Below are 25453 nucleotides of genomic sequence, written 5' to 3'. Positions count from 1 at the left end.
CAATGCACATTTAGGTTGTTTTCACACTTTGTCCATTATGACCAATGGTGCAGTGAACATGGGAGTACAAATAGTTCTTCAAGACCATAATTCCAATTTTTTTGGATAAATACCCAGAAGTTGGATTGCTGCATGGTATGGTGGTTTTATTTTTAATTATTTAAGGAACCTCCACTCTGTTTATATAGTGGCTGCAGTATTTTATATTTGCACCAAAGATTGTAGAAGGGGTCCAATTTCTCAACATACCAACACTTCTCAGCTCTTGAGTTTTTGATAAAGGCTATCCTAACAGGTGTGAGGTGGTATCTCATTGTGGTTTTGATTTTCATTTCCCTGAAAACTATTCATATTGAGCATCTTTTCATATACCTGATGGCTATTCAAGTCATTTGCCCATTTTAAAGTGAGTTATTTAAGGTTTTGCTACTGAGTTGTCTGAGTTTTGTATATATTTTGAAAATTAACCCGCCCTCAGATATATGGTTTGCAAATATTTTCTCCCATTCTGTAAGTTGTCTTTTCACTCTGTTTATCATTTCCTTTGCTGTGTAGACGAATTTTAGTTTGATGTGGTCTCATTTGTCTATTTTTTGTTGTTGTTGCCTGTGCTTTTGATGTCATATCTAAGAAATCATCACCAAGATCAATGCCATGAAGCTTTTCCCCCATGTTTTCTTCTAAGGTTTTTATAGTTTCAGGTCTTATGTTTAACTGCATTTTGAGTTGACTTTTGTTGTGGTGTTAAGATGAAGGTACAACTTCATTCTCTTGTATGTGGATATCCAGTTTTCTCAACACCTTTCCCCTTTGTATATCCTTTGTATCCTTGTGGAAGATCAGTTGACCATATATGGTCAACTGGTCTACAAGATGTAGACAATGTTCCACTGGTCTACAAGTCTATCTTTGTTGTTGTTGTTGTTGTTGTTGTTGTTGTTGTTGTTGTTGAGATGGAGTCTCATTCTTGTCACCCAGGCTGGAGCGCAATGGCGCAATCTTGGCTCACTACAACTTCTGCCTCCTGGGTTCAAGCAATTCTCCTGTCTCAGCTTCCAGAGTAGCTGAGATTACAGGCATGCACCACCATGCCTGGCTAATTTTTGTATTTTTAGTAGAGGTGGGTTTCACCATGTTGGCCAGGCTGGTCTCAAACTCCTGACCTCAGGTGATCTGCCCACCTTCGCCTCCCAAAGTGCTGGGATTACAGGCATGAGCCACCATGCCCGGTCTACAAATCTATCTTTATGCTAGTTACCAAACTATTTTAATTACCGTAGCTTCATAATGTATATTGAAATAAGGAAGTGTGATGCCTCTAGCTTTGTTCTTTTTTCTCCAGATTGTTTTAGCCACCAGGACCTTTGTGATTCCACATGTATTATAAGATTTTTGTCTCTATTTCTGTAAAAAAAATGCTGCCAGGCTTTTGATAAGGATTGCATTAAAACTATGGATCATTTTGGGTGGTATAGACATTTTACAATATTAAATCTTCCAATCTGTGGGCATGAAATATCTTTCCATTTATTTGTGTCTTCTTTAATTTCTTTAATCAATGTTTTATAGTTTTTAGTGTACAAGTCTTTCACCTCCTGTTAAGTTTATTCCTATTTCATCTTTTTTGATACTATTATAAATAGGATTATTTTCCTAGTTTCCTTAATTTCCAACAGCTTGATGTTCATATATAAAAATAATTCTGATTTTTGTATGTTGATTTTGAATCCTGTCAGTTTACTGAATTTGTTTAGCAATTCTGTCAGTTTTTCTGGAGACTCTAGGATTTTCTACATATAAGATCATGTCATCTGCAAACAGAGATAATTTTACTTCTTTCTGATTTAAATGCCTCTTATTTCTTTTCCTTGCCTAATTGCTCTGGCTAGGACTTCCACAACTGTAGGGAATAGAAGTAGCAAGAGTGAACATACTTGTCTTGTTCTTGGTCTTAAAGGAAAGGTTTTCAACCTTTCACCATTGAGTATGATGTAAGCTATGGGTTTGTCATATATGGACTTTTTTGTCTTGAGATACATTCCTTCTATATTTAATTTGTTGCATTTTATCATGAAAAAATGTAGAACTTTGTCAAATGCTTTTTCCACATCTATTAACATGACGGTGGTTTTTAATCCTTCATTCTGTTCACGTGGTGTATCATGTTAATTGGTTTGCATATGTTGAAACATCCTTGCATGCAAGGGATAAGTCCCACTTGCTTGTGGTGTATGATGCTTTGGCAGGAAGATTTTCATCCTCATTTGATAGTTTAGAAAACTGAGGCTCACATGGTTAAGCAAATTTTAACCAGAATCTGAACATAGAAGGGAGACAGAGGAAAAAAGAATATGAGGGAAGATAGAGAGGGAAGATAGATGAGGGAAGGCAGGAAGGCAAGAAAGGGAGAGAAGGAGCACAGATTACAGGAAGAAGAGAGAAGTCTAGGGAAACAGAGAGAGAAGCATGATGGGAAGTAGATCACTCTCCATACCGTACCCCCTTCCACCACCTCCACAGTGCTAGAACCACATAAGCAACAGCAACTCATTTTTATGCTTCCACAACCTGCTACTCCCTAAGTTTTTCACTAATTTGCCAAAATATATTCTTTCTTCAAATAGTATCAGTTTGTAAGTTTGACATTATTTCCAAATAAAAAGGTTAAAATAATAGTCAACTTTAGTAAAGAGCTTTGTTTGTGAGCAATTGTCAGATCCCTGGAACTTGTCAGCCTCTCCACTTTCAAGCAGAGCTGGCCCTCCATCTCCTTTTGGCCGCCTTTTGTCCCTGCCTCATGTGGTCCCTTGGTTGCCCCAGAACTAATTATGGAATCCTACATGGACATGGCTTTCCTGTGCACTACTCTGAGGTTCTTGAACTTTCCCTATTTTCATTCTCTTCTATTAAAACAACCCTCCTGTATCTCATATCCAGAAGACCTTCCTCTCTGGCAGTGGAATAATCACGTAAATCAGTTCTTGAGAGCCTAAAATGCATGTGTCATTTAAAACAACATTAAGAGAAAAGATTAATGGAAAAATAACAGGAAGTATTGAAGCCAAGAAATATTTTAAGTAAACAGGCCTTTTGCCATGTCCCAAATCACACCGCATCTGTCCCTCTACTCTCTCTTTAACAAAACTTGTTTTGCTAGAACAATAAATGGGTGTAAGACAAAAGAAAACAGCAGAGACTCTATTTAGCATAATATCTCGAAGATTTAAAGCTGACATGATTTTTAATACAATAATGCACTACACGAAAAATTGAGCAAGCTTAGGAGAACTTTGTAAATCAAAGAAAGATCAAGACTATCAGCTTAATAAGACACTGGGATTATACCCTCAGAGGCGCCCAGACTTAGCAAGGGAGCAGCCTGCTCTTATTATATGTCACCTAGAAGTTAGATCAGGATGCCATCTTTCTCATTACTCTCTCTTCCTACCTGCTACATCTGAACCATCCGCACCCCAGGTGCTTCCAGGGAAAAAAAAAAAAAAATTTAACAACTGATGGCTCAAGCCAAAGCCTTAGAGAATAAAGCAGGACTGTGTGAGTGTGTGTTTGCAGGGGCAGGGGCAGGGGCAGGGGCAGGTGGATGAAAACACTCACAGCCAGTGGTGGTGGCAGGGTAGAGAAAACATCTGCAGTTGATGTCGAGACGGCTGTGCAACTGTAGAAAAGAAAAAAAAAACTGACTTCACCACTCCCTACTTTTCTCAGATGTGCCTCAATGTTTAATAGTGAGTTTTTTTTTAAATAATGGACAGTACTTTTTGCCCTTCTAAACATTAACAGCATAGCTAAGAGGTTACATAAATAAGCATTTCCTTTGTAGATTACATAAGCAGGTCATCATTGCTTTATGGTGGTACAAAGGGGAAAATTTTCATCCTACTGCTTTGCCTTTTACGAGATGAGGCTGAAAATGATTTTCTACTTATTTTCTCTCCTTGATCTTTTCTACCACCTTTCAGATCAATAAAATACAGTAACAGTGACTCACAACTTTCCTACAAGAGTTTGTCAGAAGAGCTCTTAGGAATGATTCCATTCTAAATAATCGAACCTTCACCTTTGTGCCTACTCATTCGATTCATGTGTGTTCATTCAACCATTAACTAAATAGATAGCTGAGCATCCATTGAATGCATTGTGCTGAGGCTGTGTCCTAAGTCTCTGTTCCATCAATGCTCAGGAAACTGTCATAGACTGCTATTTATTAAAATGAACCTTAGAAAAAATAAGACAAACTTAGTTCTGTGTGCTATTATTGCTTCTCAATAGAGATACTCTTATGATCTAAAGTTGATAATCTATGATTTTGTAATGCATATTCCACCTTTCATTTTTTCCCTTTTGCAACTCTATTTTTTAATAAAGCCTGTGTTATTTTTAAAGACAAAAATCCTACACATATTTCTTATATTGCAAACAAACAAAAATTCATTTCACCAAGATCTTTCATTCCAGAAGCCCTTACATATCCTTATGTGAAAAGATTGCTCTAGGGCTCCTCACCTGCCTTATGAAAGCAACTCAGTTGCAACAGCTAAACCCTCATTTTGAGTTTTGAAAGTTGAACCAAGAGTAACATTAGACAGTAACTCACCCCAACAAGGAAATAAAGAACAATATTTCTATGTAACTATATACAATAACCAGGGTATAAACAAACAAAAAAAAACTCTGACTACATTAAGTAATAAGTGAATTTATTATAAGGATATGGATATGCTCAGGATTAAGGCAAAAGTTAAAGAATCAGTCTCAGAAAAAAATAGAAAGTAGGCAGCTTTGACATAGTAGCAGGAAAGAACTGACAGTCTCTTCTGCAGAAAGAATGAACTCCAGTGCCCTTACACCCTTTCCCCTGCTCACAAATTCCTGTTTAACAGCAGGGATGGAAAGGGGACATCCAACTACTCCACTGGGTACTTTGAGTGACATCCACCACACTGATTCCAATGGGACAGAGGCAGAGTATTAGTTTCCTATGGCTGCTATAACAAATCACCACAAATCGGGTGGCTTAAAGCAACAAAAATGTATTCTTTCACAGTTCTAGAGGCTGTAGTTCAACATCAGTTTCACTGGGCTGAAATCAAAGTATAGGCAGGGACTAGGCCTCCCTCTTAAAAGGATAGATATGGTTTCATCTAGGATAATCCAAGATAACCTGCCATCTCAACATCTTATTTTAGTCCCATATGCAAACTTATTTTTTTGCTATACCAAGGAGCAGTCACAGGTTCTAGGGATTAGGACCTTGACACTTTTGGGGGAACATTTTTCAGCCTATCACTGGCACAGGCAGAGTGTAGGTACTGGCATCAAAAGAACAGGATGGCCAAAAATTTGAAGCAATCAAAATGCCCTTTAATAGGTGAATGGATGAACATTCATTCAACAGAATGGTACATTCATACAACAGAATATTATGCAGTAGTAAAAAGAAATGGGCCATCAAGCCATGAAAAACATGGAGGACCCTTAAACACATGTTGTTAAGTGACACAGCCAGTCTGAAAAGGCTACATCCCATATGATTCCAATTATATGACATTCTGGAAAAGGGAAAATTAGACACTAAAAAGATCCATGGTTGACAGAGGTTTGGGGGAGTGAGGGAAAGTAGGGAAGGGATGAATAGATGAAGCACGGGGAATTTTGGGGGTGGTGAAACTATCCTGTACGATGCTGTAATGGTGGATACATGACATTACACATTTGTCACAACCCAACTGTACAACATAAGGAGTAGACCCTGATATAAACTCTGGACTTTAGTTAATAATATTTCAATATTGGTTCATCAATTGCAACAAATGTACCACACTAATGCAAAATGTTAATAATTGGGGAAACTGGGAGGAAATAAAGGAAGTATTTGGGAACTATCTGTATTTTCTCTTAAATTTTTCTGTGATCCAAAGCTGCTCTAAGTTATAAAATCCATTAACTTTTTGAAAAAAAATAGACCATATGCTGAGGAGCCATAAGAATAATAATAAGAATCTCAGATAAACTGACTTTCAAAGTCAGATTCCATTACAGTTTCCAAGCCAGCTGGGTCTTGCCCCAGTTCTCATGGAACACTGGACAAATCAGTAAATTTGTTATTATGTGATATCATGAGAACAAAGATAGTATGAATACCATAACCTGTAAATAATCAAAATGTAGTATCATTTATAAAATATAAAATCATTTAAGTAGTAAACAAACTGCCTTCTTCCAACCCTGATCACATCCCCGAATACTTAAGGTGTGTGAGTAATGAAATGATACAAATTTTACCTCCTTTTCCCTCTCCAGATTATCTCTGTAAGAAGTGTTAAATATGAGGAGAAAAGGCCGAAAGAGAAATCAAAAAATGGATGAAATAATGAAATAATGGATGAAAAATATGGGCATGAGACATCCACAAATTGTACCTTCATTCTCCAAATTAATTGTTCTTTAAAAACCCACCTTAGGGTGGAGCCAAGATGGCCGAATAGGAACAGCTCCAGTCTCCGGCTCCCAGCCCCAGCGACACAGAAGACCGGTGATTTCTGCATTTCTGCTTGAGGTACCGGTTTCATCTCACTAGGGAGTGCCTAACAGTGGGTTCAGGACAGTCGGTGAAGCGCACTGTGCGCGAGCCGAAGCAGGGCGAGGTATTGCCTCACTCGGGATGCGCAAAGGGTCAGGGAGTTCCCTTTCCTAGTCAAAGAAAGGGGAAACAGACGGCACCTGGAATATCGGGTCAGTCCCGTCCTAATACTGCGCTTTTCCAACGGGCCTGGAAAACGGCACACTGGGAGATTGTGTCCCGCACCTGGCTCGGAGGGTCCTATGCCCACAGAGTCTTGCTGATTGCTAGCACAGCAGTCTGAGATCAAGCTGCAAGGCGGCAACGAGGCTGGGGGAGGGGCGCCCGCCATTGCCCAGGCTTGCTTAGGTAAACAAAGCAGCCAGGAAGCTCGAACTGGGTGGAGACCACCACAGCTCAAGGAGGCCTGCCTGCCTCTGTAGGCTCCACTTCTGGGGGCAGGGCACAGAAAACCAAAAACTCAGCAAGAACCTCCACAGACTTAAATGTCCCTGTCTGACTGACAGCTTTGAAGACAGTAGTGGTTCTTCCAGCACGCAGCTGGAGATCTGAGAACGGGCAGACTGCCTCCTAAAGTGGGTCCCTCACCCCTGAGCAGCCTAACTGGGAGGCACCCCCCCAGTAGGGACAGACTGACACCTCATTCAACTGGGTACTCCTCTGAGACAAAACTTTCAGAGGAACTATCAGACAGCTGAATTTGTGGTCTCACGAAAATCCGCTGTTCTGCAGCCACCGGTGCTGACACCCAGCCAAACAGGGTCTGGAGTGGACCTCTAGTAAACTCCAACAGACCTGCAGCTGAGGGTCTTGTCTGGTAGAAGGAAAATTAACAAACAGAAAGGACATCCACACCAAAAACCCATCTGTACATCATCATCATCGAAGACAAAAAGTAGACAAAACCACAAAGATGGGGAAAAAACAGACCAAAAAAACTGGAAACTCTAAAAAACAGAGCACCTCTCCTCCTCCAAAGGAACGCAGTTCCTCACCAGCAACGGAACAAAGCTGGATGGAGGATGACTTTGATGAGTTGAGAGAAGAAGTCTTCAGACGATCAAACTACTCTGAACTACGAGAGGAAATTCAAAACAATAGCAAAGAAGTTAAAAACTTTGAAAAAAAATTAGAAGAATGGATAACTAGAATAACCAATGGAGAGAAGGGCTTAAAGGAGATGATGGAGCTGAAAGCCAAGTTTCGAGAACTACGCGAAGAATGCAGAAGCCTCAGTAGCAGATGCGATCAACTGGAAGAAAGGGTATCGCTGATAGAAGATGAAATGAATGAAATGAAGAGAGAAGGGAAGTTTAGAGAAAAAAGAATAAAAAGAAATGAACAAAGCCTCCAAGAAATTTGGGACTATGTGAAAAGACCAAACCTACGTCTGATTGGTGTACCTGAAAATGATGGGGAGAATGGAAGCAAGTTGGAAAACACTCTGCAAGATATTATCCAGGAGAACTTCCCCAATCTAGCAAGGCAGGCCAGCATTCAGATTCAGGAAACACAGAGAACGCCACAAAGATACTCCTCGAGAAGGGCAACTCCAAGACACATAATTGTCAGATTCACCAAAGCTGAAATGAAGGAAAAAATGTTAAGGGCAGCCAGAGAGAAAGGTCGGGTTACCCACAAAGGGAAGCCCATCAGACTAACAGCTGATCTCTCAGCAGAAACTCTACAAGCCAGAAGAGAGTGGGGGCCGATATTCAACATTCTTAAAGAAAAGAATTTTCAACCCAGAATTTCCTATCCCGCCAAACTAAGCTTCATAAGTGAAGGAGAAATAAAATACTTTACAGACAAGCAAACGCTGAGTGATTTTGTCACCACCAGGCCTGCCCTAAAAGAGCTCCTGAAGGAAGCACTAAACATGGAAGGGAACAACCAATACCAGACCCTGCAAAAACATGCCAAATTGTAAAGTCCATCGAGGCTAGGAAGAAACTATAGCAACTAACGAGCAAAATAACCAACTAACATCATAATGACAGGATCAGATTCACACATAACAATATTCACGTTAAATGTAAATGGGCTAAATGCTCCAATCAAAAGACACAGACTGGCAAACTGGATAAGGAGTCAGGACCCATCAGTGTGCTGTATTCAGGAAACCCATCTCACGTGCAGAGACACACATAGACTCAAAATAAAGGGATGGAGGAAGATCTATCAAGCAACTGGAAAACAAAAAAAGGCAGGGGTTGCAATCCTAGTCTCTGATAAAATAGACTTTAAACCAACAAAGATCAAAAGAGACAAAGAAGGCCATTACATAATGGTAAAGGGATCAATTCAACAAGAAGAGCTAACTATCCTAAATATATATGCACCCAACACAGGAGCACCCAGATTCATAAAGCAAGTCCTCAGTGACCTACAAAGGGATTTAAACTCCCACACAATAATAATGGGAGATTTTAACACCCCACTGTCAGCATTAGACAGATCAACGAGACAGAAAGTTAACAAGGATATCCAGGAATTGAACTCAGCTCTACATAAAGTGGACATAATAGACATCTACAGAACTCTCCACCCCAAATCAACAGAATATACATTTTTTTCAGCACCACACCACACCTATTCCAAAATTGACCACATAGTTGGAAGTAAAGCTCTTCTCAGCAAATGTAAAAGAACAGAGATTATAACAAACTGTCTCTCAGACCACAGTGCAATCAAACTAGAACTCAGGATTAAGAAACTCAGTCAAAACCGCTCAACTACATGGAAACTGAACAACCTGCTCCTGAATGACTATTGGGTACATAATGAAATGAAGGCAGAAATAAAGATGTTCTTTGAAACCAACGAGAACAAAGACACAACATACCAGAATCTCTGGGACACGTTCAAAGCAGTGTGTAGAGGGAAATTTATAGCACTAAATGCCCACAAGAGAAAGCAGGAAAGATCCAAAATTGACACCCTAACATCACAATTAAAAGAACTAGAAAAGCAAGAGCAAACACATTCAAAAGCTAGCAGAAGGCTAGAAATAACTAAAATCAGAGCAGAAGTGAAGGAAATAGAGACACAAAAAACCCTTCAAAAAATTAATGAATCCAGGAGCTGGTTTTTTGAAAAGATCAACAAAATTGATGGACCGCTAGCAAGACTAATAAAGAAGAAAAGAGAGAAGAATCAAATAGATGCAATAAAAAACGAAAAAGGGGATATCACCACCGATCCCACAGAAATACAATCTACCATCAGAGAATACTACAAACACCTCTATGCAAATAAACTAGAAAATCTAGAAGAAATGGATAAATTCCTCGACAAATACACCCTCCCAAGACTAAACCAGGAAGAAGTTGAATCTCTGAATAGACCAATAACAGGTTCTGAAATTGTGGCAATAATCAATAGCTTACCAACCAAAAAGAGTCCAGGACCTGATGGATTCACAGCTGAATTCTACCAGAGGTAAAAGGAGGAACTGGTACCATTCCTTCTGAAACTATTCCAATCGATAGAAAAAGAGGGAATCCTCCCTAACACATTTTACGAAGCCAGCATCGTCCTGATACCAAAACCTGGCAGAGACATAACCAAAAAAGAGAATTTCAGACCAATATCCTTGATGAACATTGATGCAAAAATCCTCAATAAAATACTGGCAAACCGAATCCAGCAGCACATCAAAAAGCTTATCCACCATGATCAAGTGGGCTTCATCCCTGGGATGCAAGGCTGGTTCAACATACGCAAATCAATAAATGTAATCCAGCATATAAACAGAACCAAAGACAAAAACCACATGATTATCTCAATAGATGCAGAAAAGGCCTTTGACAAAATTCAACAACCCTTCATGCTAAAAACTCTCAATAAATTAGGTATTGATGGGACGTATCTCAAAATAATAAGAGCTATCTACGACAAACCCACAGCCAATATCATACTGAATGGGCAAAAACTGGAAGCATTCCCTCTGAAAACTGGCACAAGACAGGGATGCCCTCTCTCACCGCTCCTATTCAACATAGTGCTGGAAGTTCTGGCCAGAGCAATCAGGCAGGAGAAGGAAATAAAGGGTATTCAATTAGGAAAAGAGGAAGTCAAATTGTCCCTGTTTGCAGATGACATGATTGTATATCTAGAAAACCCCATTGTCTCAGCCCAAAATCTCCTTAAGCTGATTAGCAACTTCAGCAAAGTCTCAGGATACAAAATTAATGTACAAAAATCACAAGCATTCTTGTACACCAATCACAGACAAACAGAGAGCCAAATCATGAGTGAACTCCCATTCACAATTGCTTCAAAGAGAATAAAATACCTAGGAATCCAACTTACAAGGGATGTGAAGGACCTCTTCAAGGAGAACTACAAACCACTGCTCAATGAAATAAAAGAGGATACAAACAAATGGAAGAACATTCCATGCTCATGGGTTGGAAGAATCAATATCGTGAAAATGGCCATACTGCCCAAGGTAATTTATAGATTCAATGCCATCCCCATCAAGCTACCAATGACTTTCTTCACAGAATTGGAAAAAACTACTTTAAAGTTCATATGGAACCAAAAAAGAGCCCGCATCGCCAAGTCAATCCTAAGCCAAAAGAACAAAGCTGGAGGCATCACGCTACCTGACTTTAAACTATACTACAAGGCTACAGTAACCAAAACAGCATGGTACTGGTACCACAACAGAGACATAGATCAATGGAACAGAACAGAGCCCTCAGAAATGATGCCGCATAGCTACAACTATCTGATCTTTGACAAACCTGACAAAAACAAGAAATGGGGAAAGGATTCCCTATTTAATAAATGGTGCTGGGAAAACTGGCTAGCCATATGTAGAAAGCTGCAACTGGATCCCTTCCTTACACCTTATACAAAAATTAATTCAAGATGGATTAAAGACTTATATGTTAGACCTAAAACCATTAAAATCCTACAAGAAAACCTAGGCAATACCTTTCAGGACATAGGCGTGGGCAAGGACTTCATGTCTAAAACACCAAAAGCAATGGCAACAAAAGCCAAAATCAACAAATGGGATCTCATTAAACTAAAGAGCTTCTGCACAGCAAAAGAAACTATCATCAGAGTGAACAGGCAACCTACACAATGGGAGAAAATTTTTGCAACCTACTCATCTGACAAAGGGCTAATATCCAGAATCTACAATGAACTCAAACAAATTTACAAGAAAAAAACAAACAACCCCATCAAAAAGTGGGCAGAGGACATGAGTAGACACTTCTCAAAAGAAGACATTTATGCAGCCAAAAAACACATGAAGAAATGCTCATCATCACTGGCCATCAGAGAAATGCAAATCAAAACCACAGTGAGATACCATCTCACACCAGTTAGAATGGCCATCATTAAAAAATCAGGAAACAACAGGTGCTGGAGAGGATGTGGAGAAATAGGAACACTTTTACACTGTTGGTGGGACTGTAAACTAGTTCAACCATTGTGGAAGTCAGTGTGGCGATTCCTCAGGGAACTAGAACTAGAAATACCATTTGACCCAGCCATCCCATTACTGGGTATATACCCAAAGGACTATAAATCATGCTGCTATAAAGACACATGCACACGTATGTTTATTGCAGCACTATTCACAATAGCAAAGAGTTGGAACCAACCCAAATGTCCAACAACGATAGACTGGATTAAGAAAATGTGGCACATATACACCATGGAATACTATGCAGCCATAAAAAATGATGAGTTCGTGTCCTTTGTAGGGACATGGATGAAACTGGAAAACATCATTCTCAGTAAACTATCGCAAGGACAAAAAACCAAACACCGCATGTTCTCACTCATAGGTGGGAATTGAACAATGAGAACTCATGGACACAGGAAGGGGAACATCACGCTCCTGGGACTGTTGTGGGGTGGGGGGAGGGGGGAGGGACAGCATTAGGAGATACACCTAATGCTAAATGACGAGTTAATGGGTGCAGGAAATCAACATGGCACATGGATACATATGTAACAAACCTGCACATTGTGCACATGTACCCTAAAACCCTAAAGTATAATTAAAAAAAAAAAAAAAAAAAAAATTTCTTCATCTTGAAAACATGAAACTCTAAAAAAAAAAATAAAAATAAATAAATAAATAAATAAATAAATAAAAACCCACCTTAGCCAGGCTTATTGGTGTACACCTGTAGTTCCAGCTCAGGGGGCTGAAGTGGGAGGATTGCCTGAGCCCAGGAGTTTGAGACCAGCCGGGGCAACGTATTAAGACTCCATATGTTAAAAATTAGTTAAATAATTAATTAAAAAAAAAAATACCTTGCCCTAATTTAATGTCAGAGGGCTGAAGGAAAAAAATAGCTTTCAGTTTGCAGATGAATCTCTAACCTGAAAATTCATAAATCGGAGTATGGCACTGAGTGGTATAATTAGCTCACTCCCACTGCCAGGCCCCTCTGACAGCACCTCATCAGAAGTCAGAGAAGATGGGAGGTGGGAAAGAAGGGGCAGAGGACAGTTCTTTGAAGGAAGCAGAAAATAGACTATTGAAATGAGAATAATTCTGTTCAGTAAAAGTTGACTGAATAAATCATTTCCAATAATTGATTTGTCCTGGCACATCTGTGCTGCTGGAATTTCAGCTGATACTTTTTAAGCCTCCAATTCCTCCCTTCCTTTAAAATAAAGTTAGTTTCATATACCTTGGAGCACTATTGGATCAATCATTTCTGTGGCCCCTAAATTATACCTTACCAATCATTGTGAAGTTTTTTTGTTTTGTTTTGTTTTGTTTTGTTTTGTTTTGATACGGAGTCTTGCTCTGTCGCCCAGGCTGGAGTGCAGTGGAGCGATCTCGGCTCACTGCAGCACCTGCCTCCCGGGTTCAAGCAATTATCTGCCTTAGTCTCCCAAGTAGCTGGGTTTACAGGTGCCCACCACCATGCCCAGCTAATTTTTTTGTATTTTTAGTAGAGATAGGGTTTCACCATCTTGGCCAGGCTGGTCTGGAACTCCTAACCTCATGATCCACCAGCCTTGGCCTCCCAAAGTGCTGGGATTACAGGCATGAGCCACCGCACCCAGCCTTCATTGTGGAGTATTTTCAAAGGGATAGTAATCCCTGAAAACTCAACCCCTAAGAAAACATTAATTCTCAACCTCTCCATACAAAATGTTTCATGTGCATGTGAGCTCTAGCACACTGTCTACACAGTGCAGTCCAGATTCGTATCTGAAGAGTTACACTCTGCCATTTCATTAAAGTGCTGCCAATTCAAGTGAAGTAGCACTTCTTAAGGGAAGAAAAACAAGTACAAGTTTCCTATCGCAGAATATTCTGACATTCTGTCTCCTGTGCCTGCAGTCTATTATAAGCAATATATTTGCAGAATCACATACCAAAAAATACTATTTTCAGTTCCCTCCTCTAATTCTCTGGAGTTATGTGCATATCTTGAAGCCTGAATCTCCCACTTTCTGCCTCATTCGTTGACATATTCAAGAACCACTGACCCTTAATTCCATCACCTGCCCCAAATATATAAAAACAAGCCTTCCCAACACACAGCCAGCCAACCTCTTGGTTATTTCACTCTTCATACTGTGAGAATTTATAGATACCTATTTCTTTAAAACTCTCCTAATTTCCTTTATTGTTTCAGATGAACATCTGAAATGCCATAAGAGCATCCCTTCTGCAAAGTTATATTGCAAGTTTTAATTATAAGAAAATGCCAAATTTGCATATAAAGGGCTGTATCACTTGTTTATGAGCACAGAGATTTCCTGAGCTGCTACAGACTTTGCAGGCCCTGTCACCTCAAACACAAGCCAAAATACTAAGACTGTGCTGTTTTGTGATTCCAGACTCAGCTATGTTGCTAACAGATGTAATGGCACCAGTTCTACCCATCAGTGAACAGTAGTGAGCCAGAAAGGAGATCTGTGTGAAGGTGTGTTTCGCTTTACTCTAGACTGATAAGAATCCTTAATCAGCAAGATTAGGGGAATATTTACCTTCACTCTGTGGACCCTGAGGTCTGCACTAAGGTCAGCTATTTCTTGCTCCAGGGCCTCTATAATTATAGTTGTAGTCTTTACTTATGCCCATATGCAAAGTATTCAAGTAGCCAGCATTTATTAGTTGATTTTCTGCAGAGGCCTCTGCTTCTATTCAGTCCACATTCGGAGGTATTTAATACCTACCTATATGCCTGGCCCTGGTTTAGGCAATGGGAATAGACCAGTAAATAAAACAGACTCTCTTTCATCCACACATTCTGAAAAGTAAACACTTTTTTTTTCTGAGCTCACTTAGTCCAATTCTTTTTTTTATTATTATACTTTAAGTTTTAGGGTACATGTGCACAACGTGCAGGTTTGTTACATATGTATACATGTGCCATGTTGGTGTGCTGGATTAAGAAAATGTGGCACATATACACCATGGAATACTGCGTAGCCATAAAAAATGATGAGTTCGTGTCCTTTGTAGGGACATGGATGAAGCTGGAAACCATCATTCTCAGCAAACTATCGCAAGGACAAATAAACACTTCTTGCTTCCCACATTACTACTGCTTTCAGAATCTTCTCTAAACCTGTCCTGCATCTGCACTCTTTTTCCCAGCATGATCCTGGGAAATGCATAATTCTCCTGCACAATCCTTTTCACTAAGAAAAGGAGACTTGTTGGTCGGGTGCAGTGGCTCACACCTGTAATCCTGGCACTTTGGGAGGCCGAGGCGGGCGGATCACGAGGTCAGGAGATGGAGACCATTCTGGCTAACACGTTGAAACCCTGTCTCTACTAAAAAAATACAAAAAATTAGCTGGGCGTGGTGGCAGGTGCCTGTAGTCCCAGCTACTCGGGAGGCTGAGGAAGGAGAATGGCATGAACCCGGGAGGCAGAGCTTGCAGTGAGCAGAGATCGTGCCACTGCACTCCAGCCTGGGCAACAGAGAGAGACTCTGTCTCAAAAAAAAAAAAAAAAAAAGCCTTGTTTTAAACATTTCTTAACAGTAGTGTGGAAGTTTTCAATCTATGCAAAAAATATATTCTCTCATTGAGCAAAATTATGTATGATGCCACAACACTCTCCCAGTACACATCCATCTCAAAAGGTGTTTCTCTTCAACCATTCTAAGCCAACTATCCTTAGGACCCCCTAAGGATGGTAGTTTACAATGAGGTCTTAGTGGATATTCCTGGTGTAGATTATCAAATATCATCACATGGATAAAACAGTCAGTCTTTTCCCTAATTTACAGAGTGGAAGTAACCCCCATGATTTGATCATTTCTCTCTTTATATATATTGGCTAAGGTTAGCAATGCTTAAATTAGGATACAAATTTGGGGTAGAGGAAAGGAGATTTTTGCCACCTAGTACTGCCAAGTACTAAAAACTCACTGTTCCTCTCATTTGTTATTGTGACATAGAACATTGCAATTAGTACTTTCACATGAAAGGCAACCAGACAGAAGCTGGAATACTGTTAAAATCAAACTTCCAGCCTGGATAATATAGTGAGACCTTGTCTCTATTAAAAAATTATTTTAAAAATTAAACTACCAGGCTGAGCACAGTGGCTCACACCTATAAGCCCAGCACTTTGGAAAGCTGAGGCAAGAGGATTGCTTGAGGCCAGTTCGAGACCAGACTGGGCAATATAGTGAGGCCCGATCACTACAAAAAAAATTTTTTAATCAATCTACCAATAGTTTGGTACCATTTTTAATTGACAAATAAATGAAAACAGCTGAACTATCTATGGTATAATGTATAAGTAAATTGTGGGTTTATCCAATGGAAAACTGCACAGCAATGAAAATGAACAAGCTACAATTCCATGATATGGTCAGATGTCACAAACATAATGTTAAGCAAGAAAAGCCAGACCCAAAATATTTCCTACCATGATAATTCCATTTATAAAAGTTCAAATATGTACAGAGCTAAACTATAGCATTAGAAATTAGACTAACAGTTATCCAAGAGGAGGCAGGGTATAATTGGAGCTTCATGGGTGCCGATTATGTTTTTTGACCTGAGGGCTGGTTACACAGATGTATTCTTTTTCTGAATATCATTTATTGGTAAACTTAAAACTTGTGGCCAAGATGGCCAAATAGGAACAGCTCCAGTCTGCAGCTCCCAGCATGATTGATGCAGAAGACAGGTGATTTCTGCATTTCCAACTGAGGAACCCAGTTCATCTCATTGGGACTGGTTAGACAGTGGGTGCAGCCCACAGAGGGCAAGCCGAAGCAAGGCAGGGCATCGCCTCACCCAGGAAGTGCAAGGGGTCAGGGGAATTCACTTTCCTAGCCAAGGAAAGCCATGACAGACTGCACCTGTAAAAACGGGACACTCCCGTCCAAATGCTGCAATTTTCCCAAGGTCTTAGCAACCAGCAGATGAGGAGATTCTCTCTTGTGCCTGGCTCGGCAGGTCCTACGCCCAGAGAGCCTTGCTCACTGCTAGTGCAGCAGTCTGAGATCAAACTGTGAGGCAGCAGCCTGGTTGGGGAAGGGGCGTGCACCATTGCTGAGGCTTGAGTAGGTAAACAAAGTGGCCTGGAAGCTCGAACTGGGCAGACCCCACCGCAGCTCAGCAAGGACTACTGCCTCTATAGGCTCCACCTCTGTGGGCAGGGCATAGCTGAACAAAAGGCAGCAAACAACTTCTGCAGACTTAAATGTCCCTATCTGACAGCTCTTAAGAGAGCAGTGGTTCTCCCAGCACAGCGTTTGAGCTCTGAGAATGGACAGACTGCCTCCTCAAGTGAGTCCCTGAACCCCGTGTAGCCTAACTGGGAGACACCTCCCAGTAAGGGCTGATAGACACCTCATATAGGCAGGTGCCCCTCTGGGATGAAGCTTCCGGAGGAAGGATCAGGCAGCAATATTTGCTGTTCTGCAATATTTGCTGTTCTGCCGCCTCCACTGGTGATACCCAGGCAAACAGGGTCTGGAGTGGACCTCCAGCAAACTCCAGCAGACCTGCAGCTGAGGGACCTGACTGTTAGAAGGAAAACTAACAAACAGAAAGGAATAGTATCAACATCAACAAAAAGGACATCTACACTAAAACCCCATCTGTAGGTCACCAACATCAAAGGCCAAAGGTAGACAAAATCACAAAGATGGGGAGAAACCAGAGCAGACAAGCTGAAAATTCTGAAAACTAGAGCACCTCTTCTCCTCCAAAGGATTGCAGCTCCGCACCAGCAATGGAACAAAGCTGGATGGAGAATGACTTTGACGAGTTGACAGAAGTAGGCTTCAGAAGGTCGGTAATAACAAACTTCTCCGAGCTAAAGGAGAATGTTCTAACCCATCACAAGGAAGCTAAAAACCTTGAAAAAAGGTTAGATGAATGGCTAACTAGAATAAACGGTGTAGAAAAGAACATAAATGACCTGATGGAGCTAAAAAACATGGCATGAGAACTTCGTAATGTGTGCACAAGCTTCAATAGCCAATTCAATCAAGTGGAAAAAAGGGTATCAGTGATGGAAGATCAAATTAATGAAATAAAGTGAGAAGACAAAGTTAGAGAAAAAATAGTAAAAAGAAATGAACAAAGCCTCCAAGAAATATGGGACTATGTGAAAAGACCAAATTTACATTTGATTTGTGTACCTGAAAGTGATGGGGAGAATGGAATCAAGTTAGAGAACACTCTTCAGGATATTATCCAGGAGAACTTCCCCAACCTAGCAAAGCAGGCCAACACTCAAACTCAGGAAATACAGAAACACCACAAAGATACTCCTCAAGAAGGGCAACCCCAAGATATATAATTGTCAGATTCACCAAGGTTGAAATGAAGGAAAAAATGTTAAGGGCAGCCAGAGAAAAAGGTTGGATTACCTAAAAAGGGAAGCCCATCAGACTAACAGCGGATCTCTCAGCAGAAATGCTATAAGCCAGAAGAGAGTGGGGGTCAACATTCAACATTCTTAAAGAAAAGAATTTTCAACCCAGAAATTCATATCCAGCCAAACTAAGCTTCATAAATGAAGGAGAAATAAAATCCTTTATAGACAAGCAAATGCATAGAGATTTTGACACCACCAGGCCTGCCTTACAAGAGCTCCTGAAGGAAGCACTAAACATGGAAAGGAATAACTGGTACCAACCACTGCAAAAACATGCCAAATTGTAAAGACCATTGATGCTACAAAGAAACTGCATCAATTAACGGGCAAAATAACCAGCTAACATCATAATGACAGGATCAAATTCAAACATAAAAACATTCACCTTAAATGTAAATGGGCTAAATGCCCCAATTAAAAGATACAGACTGGCAAATTGGATAAAGAGTCAAGACCCATCCGGTGTGCTGTATTCAGGAAACCCATCTCACATGAAGAGACACACATAGGCTCAAAATAAAGGGATGGAGGAAGATCTACCAAGCAAATGGAAAGCAAAAAAAACAGCAGGGGTTGCAATCCTAGTCTCTGATAAAACAGACTTTAAACCAACAAAGATCAAAAAAGACAAAGAAAGCCATTACATAATGGTAAAGGGATCAATTCAACAAGAAGAGCTAACTATCCTAAATATATATGCACCTAATACAGGAGCACCCAGATTCATAAAGCAAGTCCTTAGAGACTTACAAAGAGACTTAGACTCCCACACAATAATAATGGGAGATGTTAATACACCACAGTCAACATTAGACAGATCAACGAGACAGAAGGTTAACAAGGATATCCAGGACTTCAACCCAGCTCTACACCAAGCAGACCTAATAGACATCTACAGAACTCTCCACCCCAAATCGACAGAATATACATTCTTCTCAGCACCACATCACACTTATTCTCAAATTGACCACATAATTGCAACTAAAGCACTCCTCAGCAAATGTAAAAGAACAGAAATCACAACAAACTGTCTCTCAGACCAGAGTGCAATCAAATTAGAACTCAGGATTAAGAAACTCACTAAAAACTGCACAACTACATGGAAACTGAACAACCTGCTCCTGAATGACTAATGGGTAAATAATGAAATGAAGGCAGAAATAAAGATGTTCTTGAAACCAGTGAGAACAAAGGCACAACATACCAGAATCTCTGGGACACAGCCAAAGCAGTGTGTGGAGGGAAATTTATAGCACTAAACACCCACAAGGGAAAGCAGGAAAGATCTAAAATTGACACCCTAACATCACAATTAAAAGAACTAGAGAAGCAAGAGCAACAAATTCAAAAGCTAGCAGAAGGCAAGAAATAACTAAGATCAGAGCAGAACTTAAAGAGATAGAGACACAAAATCACTTCAAAAAAATCAGTGAATCCAGGAGCTGGTTTTTTGAAAAGATCAACAAAATTGATAGACCAATAGCAAGACTAATTAGGAAGAAAAGAGAGAAGAATCAAATAGATGCAATAAAAAATGATAAAGGGGATATCACCACCAATCCCACAGAAATACAAACTACCATCAGAGAATACTATAAACACCTCTTGCAAATAAACTAGAAAATCTAGAAGAAATGGATAAATTCCTGGACATATACACCCTCCCAAGACTAAACCAGGAAGAAGTTGAATCTCCGAATAGACCAATAGCAGGCTCTGATATTGAAGCAATAATTAATAGCTTACCAACCAAAAAAAGTCCAGGACCAGATGGATTCACAGCCAAATTCTACCAGACATACAAAGAGGAGCTGGTACCATTCCTTCTGAAAATATTCCAATCCATACAAAAAGAGGGAGTCGTCCCTAACTCATTTTATGAGGCCACCATCATCCTGATACCAAAGACTGGCAGAGACACAACAGAAAAAGAGAATTTTAGACCAATATCCCTGATGAACATCAATGCAAAAATCCTCGATAAAATACTGGCAAACCAAATCTAGCAGCACATCCAAAAGCTTATCTACCACGATCAAGTCAGCTTCATCCCTGGAATGCAAGGCTGTTTCAACATACACAAATCAATAAATGTAATCCATCACATAAACAAAACCAACGACAAAAACGACATGATTATCTCAATAGATGCAGAAAAGGCCTTTGACAAAATTAAACAGTGCTTCATGCTAAAAACTCTCAATAAAGTAGGTATTGATGGAATGTATGTCAAAATAATAAGAGCTATTTATGACAAACCCACAGCCGATATCATACTGAATGGGCAAAAACTGGAAGCATTCCTTTTGAAAACCGGCACAAGACAAGGATGCCCTCTCTCACCACTCCTATTCAACATAGTGTTGGAAGTTCTGGCCAGGGCAGTCAGGCAAGAGAAAGAAATAAAGGGCACTCAATTAGGAAAATAGGAAGTCAAATTGTCTCTGTTTGCAGATGACATGATTGTATATTTAGAAAACCCAACTGTCTCAGCCCAAAATCTCCTTAAGCTGAGAAGCAACTTCAGCAAAGTCTCAGGTTACAAAATCAATGTGCAAAAATTACAAGCATTCCTATACACCATTAACAGACAAACAGAGAGCCAAATCATGAGTGAACTCCCATTCACAATTGCTACAAAGAGAATAAAATACCTAGGAATCCAACTTACAAGGGATGTGAAGGAGTTCTTCAAGAGGAACTATAAACCACTGCTCAATGAAATAAAAGCGGACACAAACAAATGGAAGAACATTCCATGCTCATGGATAGGAAGAATCAATATCGTGAAAATGGCCATACTGCACAAGTAATTTTTAGATTCAATGCCATCTCCATCAAGCTACCAATGACTTTCTTCCCAGAATTGGAAAAAACTACTTTAAAATTCATATGGAACCAAAAAAGAGCCCACATTGCCAAGACAATCCTAAGCCAAAAGAACAAAGCTGGAGGCATCATGCTACCTGACTTTAAACTATACTACAAGACTACAGTAACCAAAACAGCATGATACTGGTACCAAAACAGAGATATAGACCAATGGAACAGAACAGAGGCCTCAGAAATAACACCACACATCAACAACCATCTGTGCTTTGACAAACCTGACAAAAACAAGACATGGGGAAAGGTTTCCCGATTTAATAAATGGTGCTGGGAAACTGGCTAGCTATATGTAGAAAGTTGAAACTGGATGCCTTCCTTATACCTTACACAAAAATTAATTCGAGATGGATTAAAGATTCAAGTGTTAGACCTAACACCATAAAAACCCTAGAAGAAAACCTAGGCAATACCATTCAGGACATAGGCATGGGCAAGGGCTTCATGACTAAAACACCAAATCAATGGCAAAAAGAGCCAAAATAGACAAATGGGATCTAATTAAACTAAAGAGCTTCTGCACAGCAAAAGAAACTACCATCAGAGTGAACAGGCAACCTACACAATGGGAGAAAATTTTTGCAATCTACCCATCTGACAAAGGGCTAATATCCAGAATCTACAAAGAACTTAAACAAATTTACAATAAAAAAAAACTCCATCAAAAAGTGGGCAAAGGATATGAACAGACACTTCTCAAAAGAAGACATTTATGCAGCCAACAGACACATGAAAAAAAGCTCATCATCACTGGTCATCAGAGAAATGCAAGTCAAAACCACAATGAGATACCATCTCAAGCCAGTTAGAATGGTGATCATTAAAAAGTCAGGAAACAACAGATGCTGGAGAGGTTGTGGGGAAATAGGAATGCTTTTACACTGTTGGTGGGAGTGTAAATTAGTTCAACCATGTGGAAGACAGTGTGGCGATTCTTCAAGGATCTAGAACTAGAAATACCATTTGACCCAGCCATCCCATTACTGGGTATATACCAAAAGGATTATAAATCATTCTACTATAAAGACACATGCACACGTATGTTTATTGCAGCACTATTCACAATAGCAAAGACTTGGAACCAACCCAAATGTCCATCAATGATAGACTGGATTAAGAAAATGTGGCACATACACACCATGGAATACTATGCAGCTGTAAAAAGGATGAGTTCATGTCCTTTGCAGGGACATGGATGCAGCTGCAAACCGTCATTCTGAGCAAACTATCACAAGGACAGAAAACCAAACACTGCATGTTCTCACTCATAGGTGGGAATTGAGCAACGAGAACACTTGGACACAGGGCAGGGAGCATCACACCCCAGGGCCTGTCATGGGGTGGGGGACTTGGGGGAGGTATAGGATTAGGAGAAATATCTAACGTAAATGATGGGTTGATGGGTGCAGCAAACCAACATGGCACAAGTATACCTATGTATCAAACCTGCACTTTGTGCACATGTGCCCTAGAACTTTAATATATTAAAAACCCTAGAATTATAAATATATAAATATATAAAACCCTAGAATTAGAATATATTAAAAAAGTAAAACTTGTGTAATTTTTATATGCATTTTATACTTCAATAAAAATTTATCAAAAATAAAAATATAACTATCATTAACCTAAGCAAATTTTAAAATCTAAGGTAATAGAATGATTACCCATCCATGATAAACAATAGATGATATCTTAAAATATTTCCCATGACACCACCCAGATGATTTGGGATATCTGCAGCAGTGAATTTAAACTTTAGCTAGTGACTAAAAATCGGTGACTGTAAAATAATTCATCCACCAAAAGCCTTTATAATAACAGTCAAGAAAACAGAAAAGTTGGATGTCATAAAAATTAATGGAAAAGAAGAGACAATTTCTGCTGCATATTTATATTTTACAACTAATTCTAAAACCCACAAATTAACGATTTAAGTAGCTATGTGTGTCATAATAATGTTGACAATCTGGCTCAGATTGTCTATTATGCATCACCTATTAACTCTAACACTAAAAATAAATTTAAAGAATTATATTTTTCATATGTAATCAAGTTGTAATATCTTTGGAGTATATGCAATATTGTAAAGAATTTAATCAACTTCTACAGCTAAGATCACAACATTGTTAGGTCCAAGGAGATGGGACTGAAAGACAGAATGAGAAAGAGATGATACTAGAACAGGTATCGGGACCTGTTAGACTAACCCTAGCAACAGGAGATCCCATGGTTCCCAGCCTCATCTCTTGCCATGTCTTATACCACAATGTGCATTTTACATTTCATATCTACCCAAGTGCTTCCATCTCCCCTAACACATTGTTTAAATGGTCCCTCTACTGCATGCATCTCCCACCCCTAGCTACCTGACAAACACCTGATTTTTTTTTCTTCAACTTTTAAATTCTGGGGTACTTGTGCAGGATGTGCAGGTTTGTTACACAGGTAAATGTGTGCCATGGTGGTTTGCTACACAGATCAATCCATCACTCAAGTATTAAGTCCAGCATCCTTTAGCTATTCTTCCTGATGCTCTCTCTCCCCCCACCCCCGATGACAGGCCCCAGTGTGTGTTGTTCCCCTAAATGTGTCCATCTGTTCTCATCATTCAGCTCCCACAAACAACTGATTTAATTTTAAGATCCCACTCACATATAATCAGCTTTCTGAAGCTTTTTTAACCCCCATGTTTTCCCTCTTACTCTGTTAAAAATCACTAACTCTTTCTTTTATGCCGATTCTCTATGCACATTATTGCCCCAACCCCTTTAATTCACATCACATGACTTATTTTATATTTGCCTGTCCCGAAGACAATAGATGGTGGGCCTCCTCTGATTCATATTCGTGTCAATATTACTTAGCACAGTATCCATGTCACCTAGAACATCTCAGATAGGTACAGTTCTCGGTAAATATTTTTTGAATCAGTGAGTATCGGTAAATATTTCTTGAATCATTGAGCTGATTATCGAATGCTATTCAACTGAAAATCTAACCTTCTGCTCAAATGAAACCTACTATACCTAACCACATAAATTTAATAGGATTTAGAGCAAAGTTTCAAAAGTAAAAAGACTGAATTTTGAATACCTCACTCTAGAGTTAAGAATGTTGATGAGTCCTTTCTATTTTATTATTATTATCATTGTTATTATTATTATTATTGTTGTTGTTGTTACCCAGGCTGGAGTACAATGGCACAATCTCGGCTCACTGCAACCTCCACCTCCCGGGTTCAAGCGATTCTCCTGCCTCAGCCTCCCGAGTAGCTTGGATTACAGGCACGCACCACCATGCCTGGCTAATTTTGTATTTTTAGTAGAGATGGGATTTCTCCATGTTGATCAGGCTGGTCTCGAACTCCTGACCTCAGGTGATCTGCCCACCTCGGCCTCCCAAAGTGCTGAGATTACAGGCATGAGCCACTGTGCCCGGCCGATGAGTTCTTTCTGACCCACACCCATCAGTTAAAGACGTTGAGTAGGGAAAGGGGCTACTCCCCACAAGCAAACAATTCTATAAGTGACTTCCACATCATAGCTCAAGATATTTGAAGCGCATAGAACACAAAACAGCGCTGAATCTCCTGAACAGTCCTGGGATGTGATGACAACAAAAACCATCTAATTTTTCTTTCTCTTTTAAGCTCATTTCCCAATCCAAATTCTTCACCCCCAACCCATAGACATTCTTCTAAGTTTAAGGTATAACTGTGTGATCTTGCCAAGTGTATAAGGTTGTCTTGTATGCATGTGTTTTTATTTTATGTAAATTATAATCTCAGATGCAGACGTGTACACATATACATTTACACACATGCCTATAGACAATCTCTCTCACACACACATGCACACAAACATACACACATTTCTATTTTCACTCAACGTGATGCTTTAAGCACCCTCCAGGTTGCTACATCTAACTGCTGTAAAGCACTCTGTAGATGAGTCTCTCACATTTTACCTACCCACTTTCCCAGCCATTATTACCCAGTTTCCACTTATTCCCCAATGTCACAAATAGTGCCACAAAAAACATCCTCATATGTGTCCCCTACGAAATATGCTTAGATGTTTCTTTGAGGTTTATACCCAGGAGCAAAATTGCTG

Source organism: Symphalangus syndactylus, chromosome 4 (genome assembly GCF_028878055.3).
Source record: "Symphalangus syndactylus isolate Jambi chromosome 4, NHGRI_mSymSyn1-v2.1_pri, whole genome shotgun sequence".
Lineage (NCBI taxonomy): Eukaryota > Metazoa > Chordata > Mammalia > Primates > Hylobatidae > Symphalangus > Symphalangus syndactylus.
Note: the sequence above shows the minus strand (reverse complement) of the source record.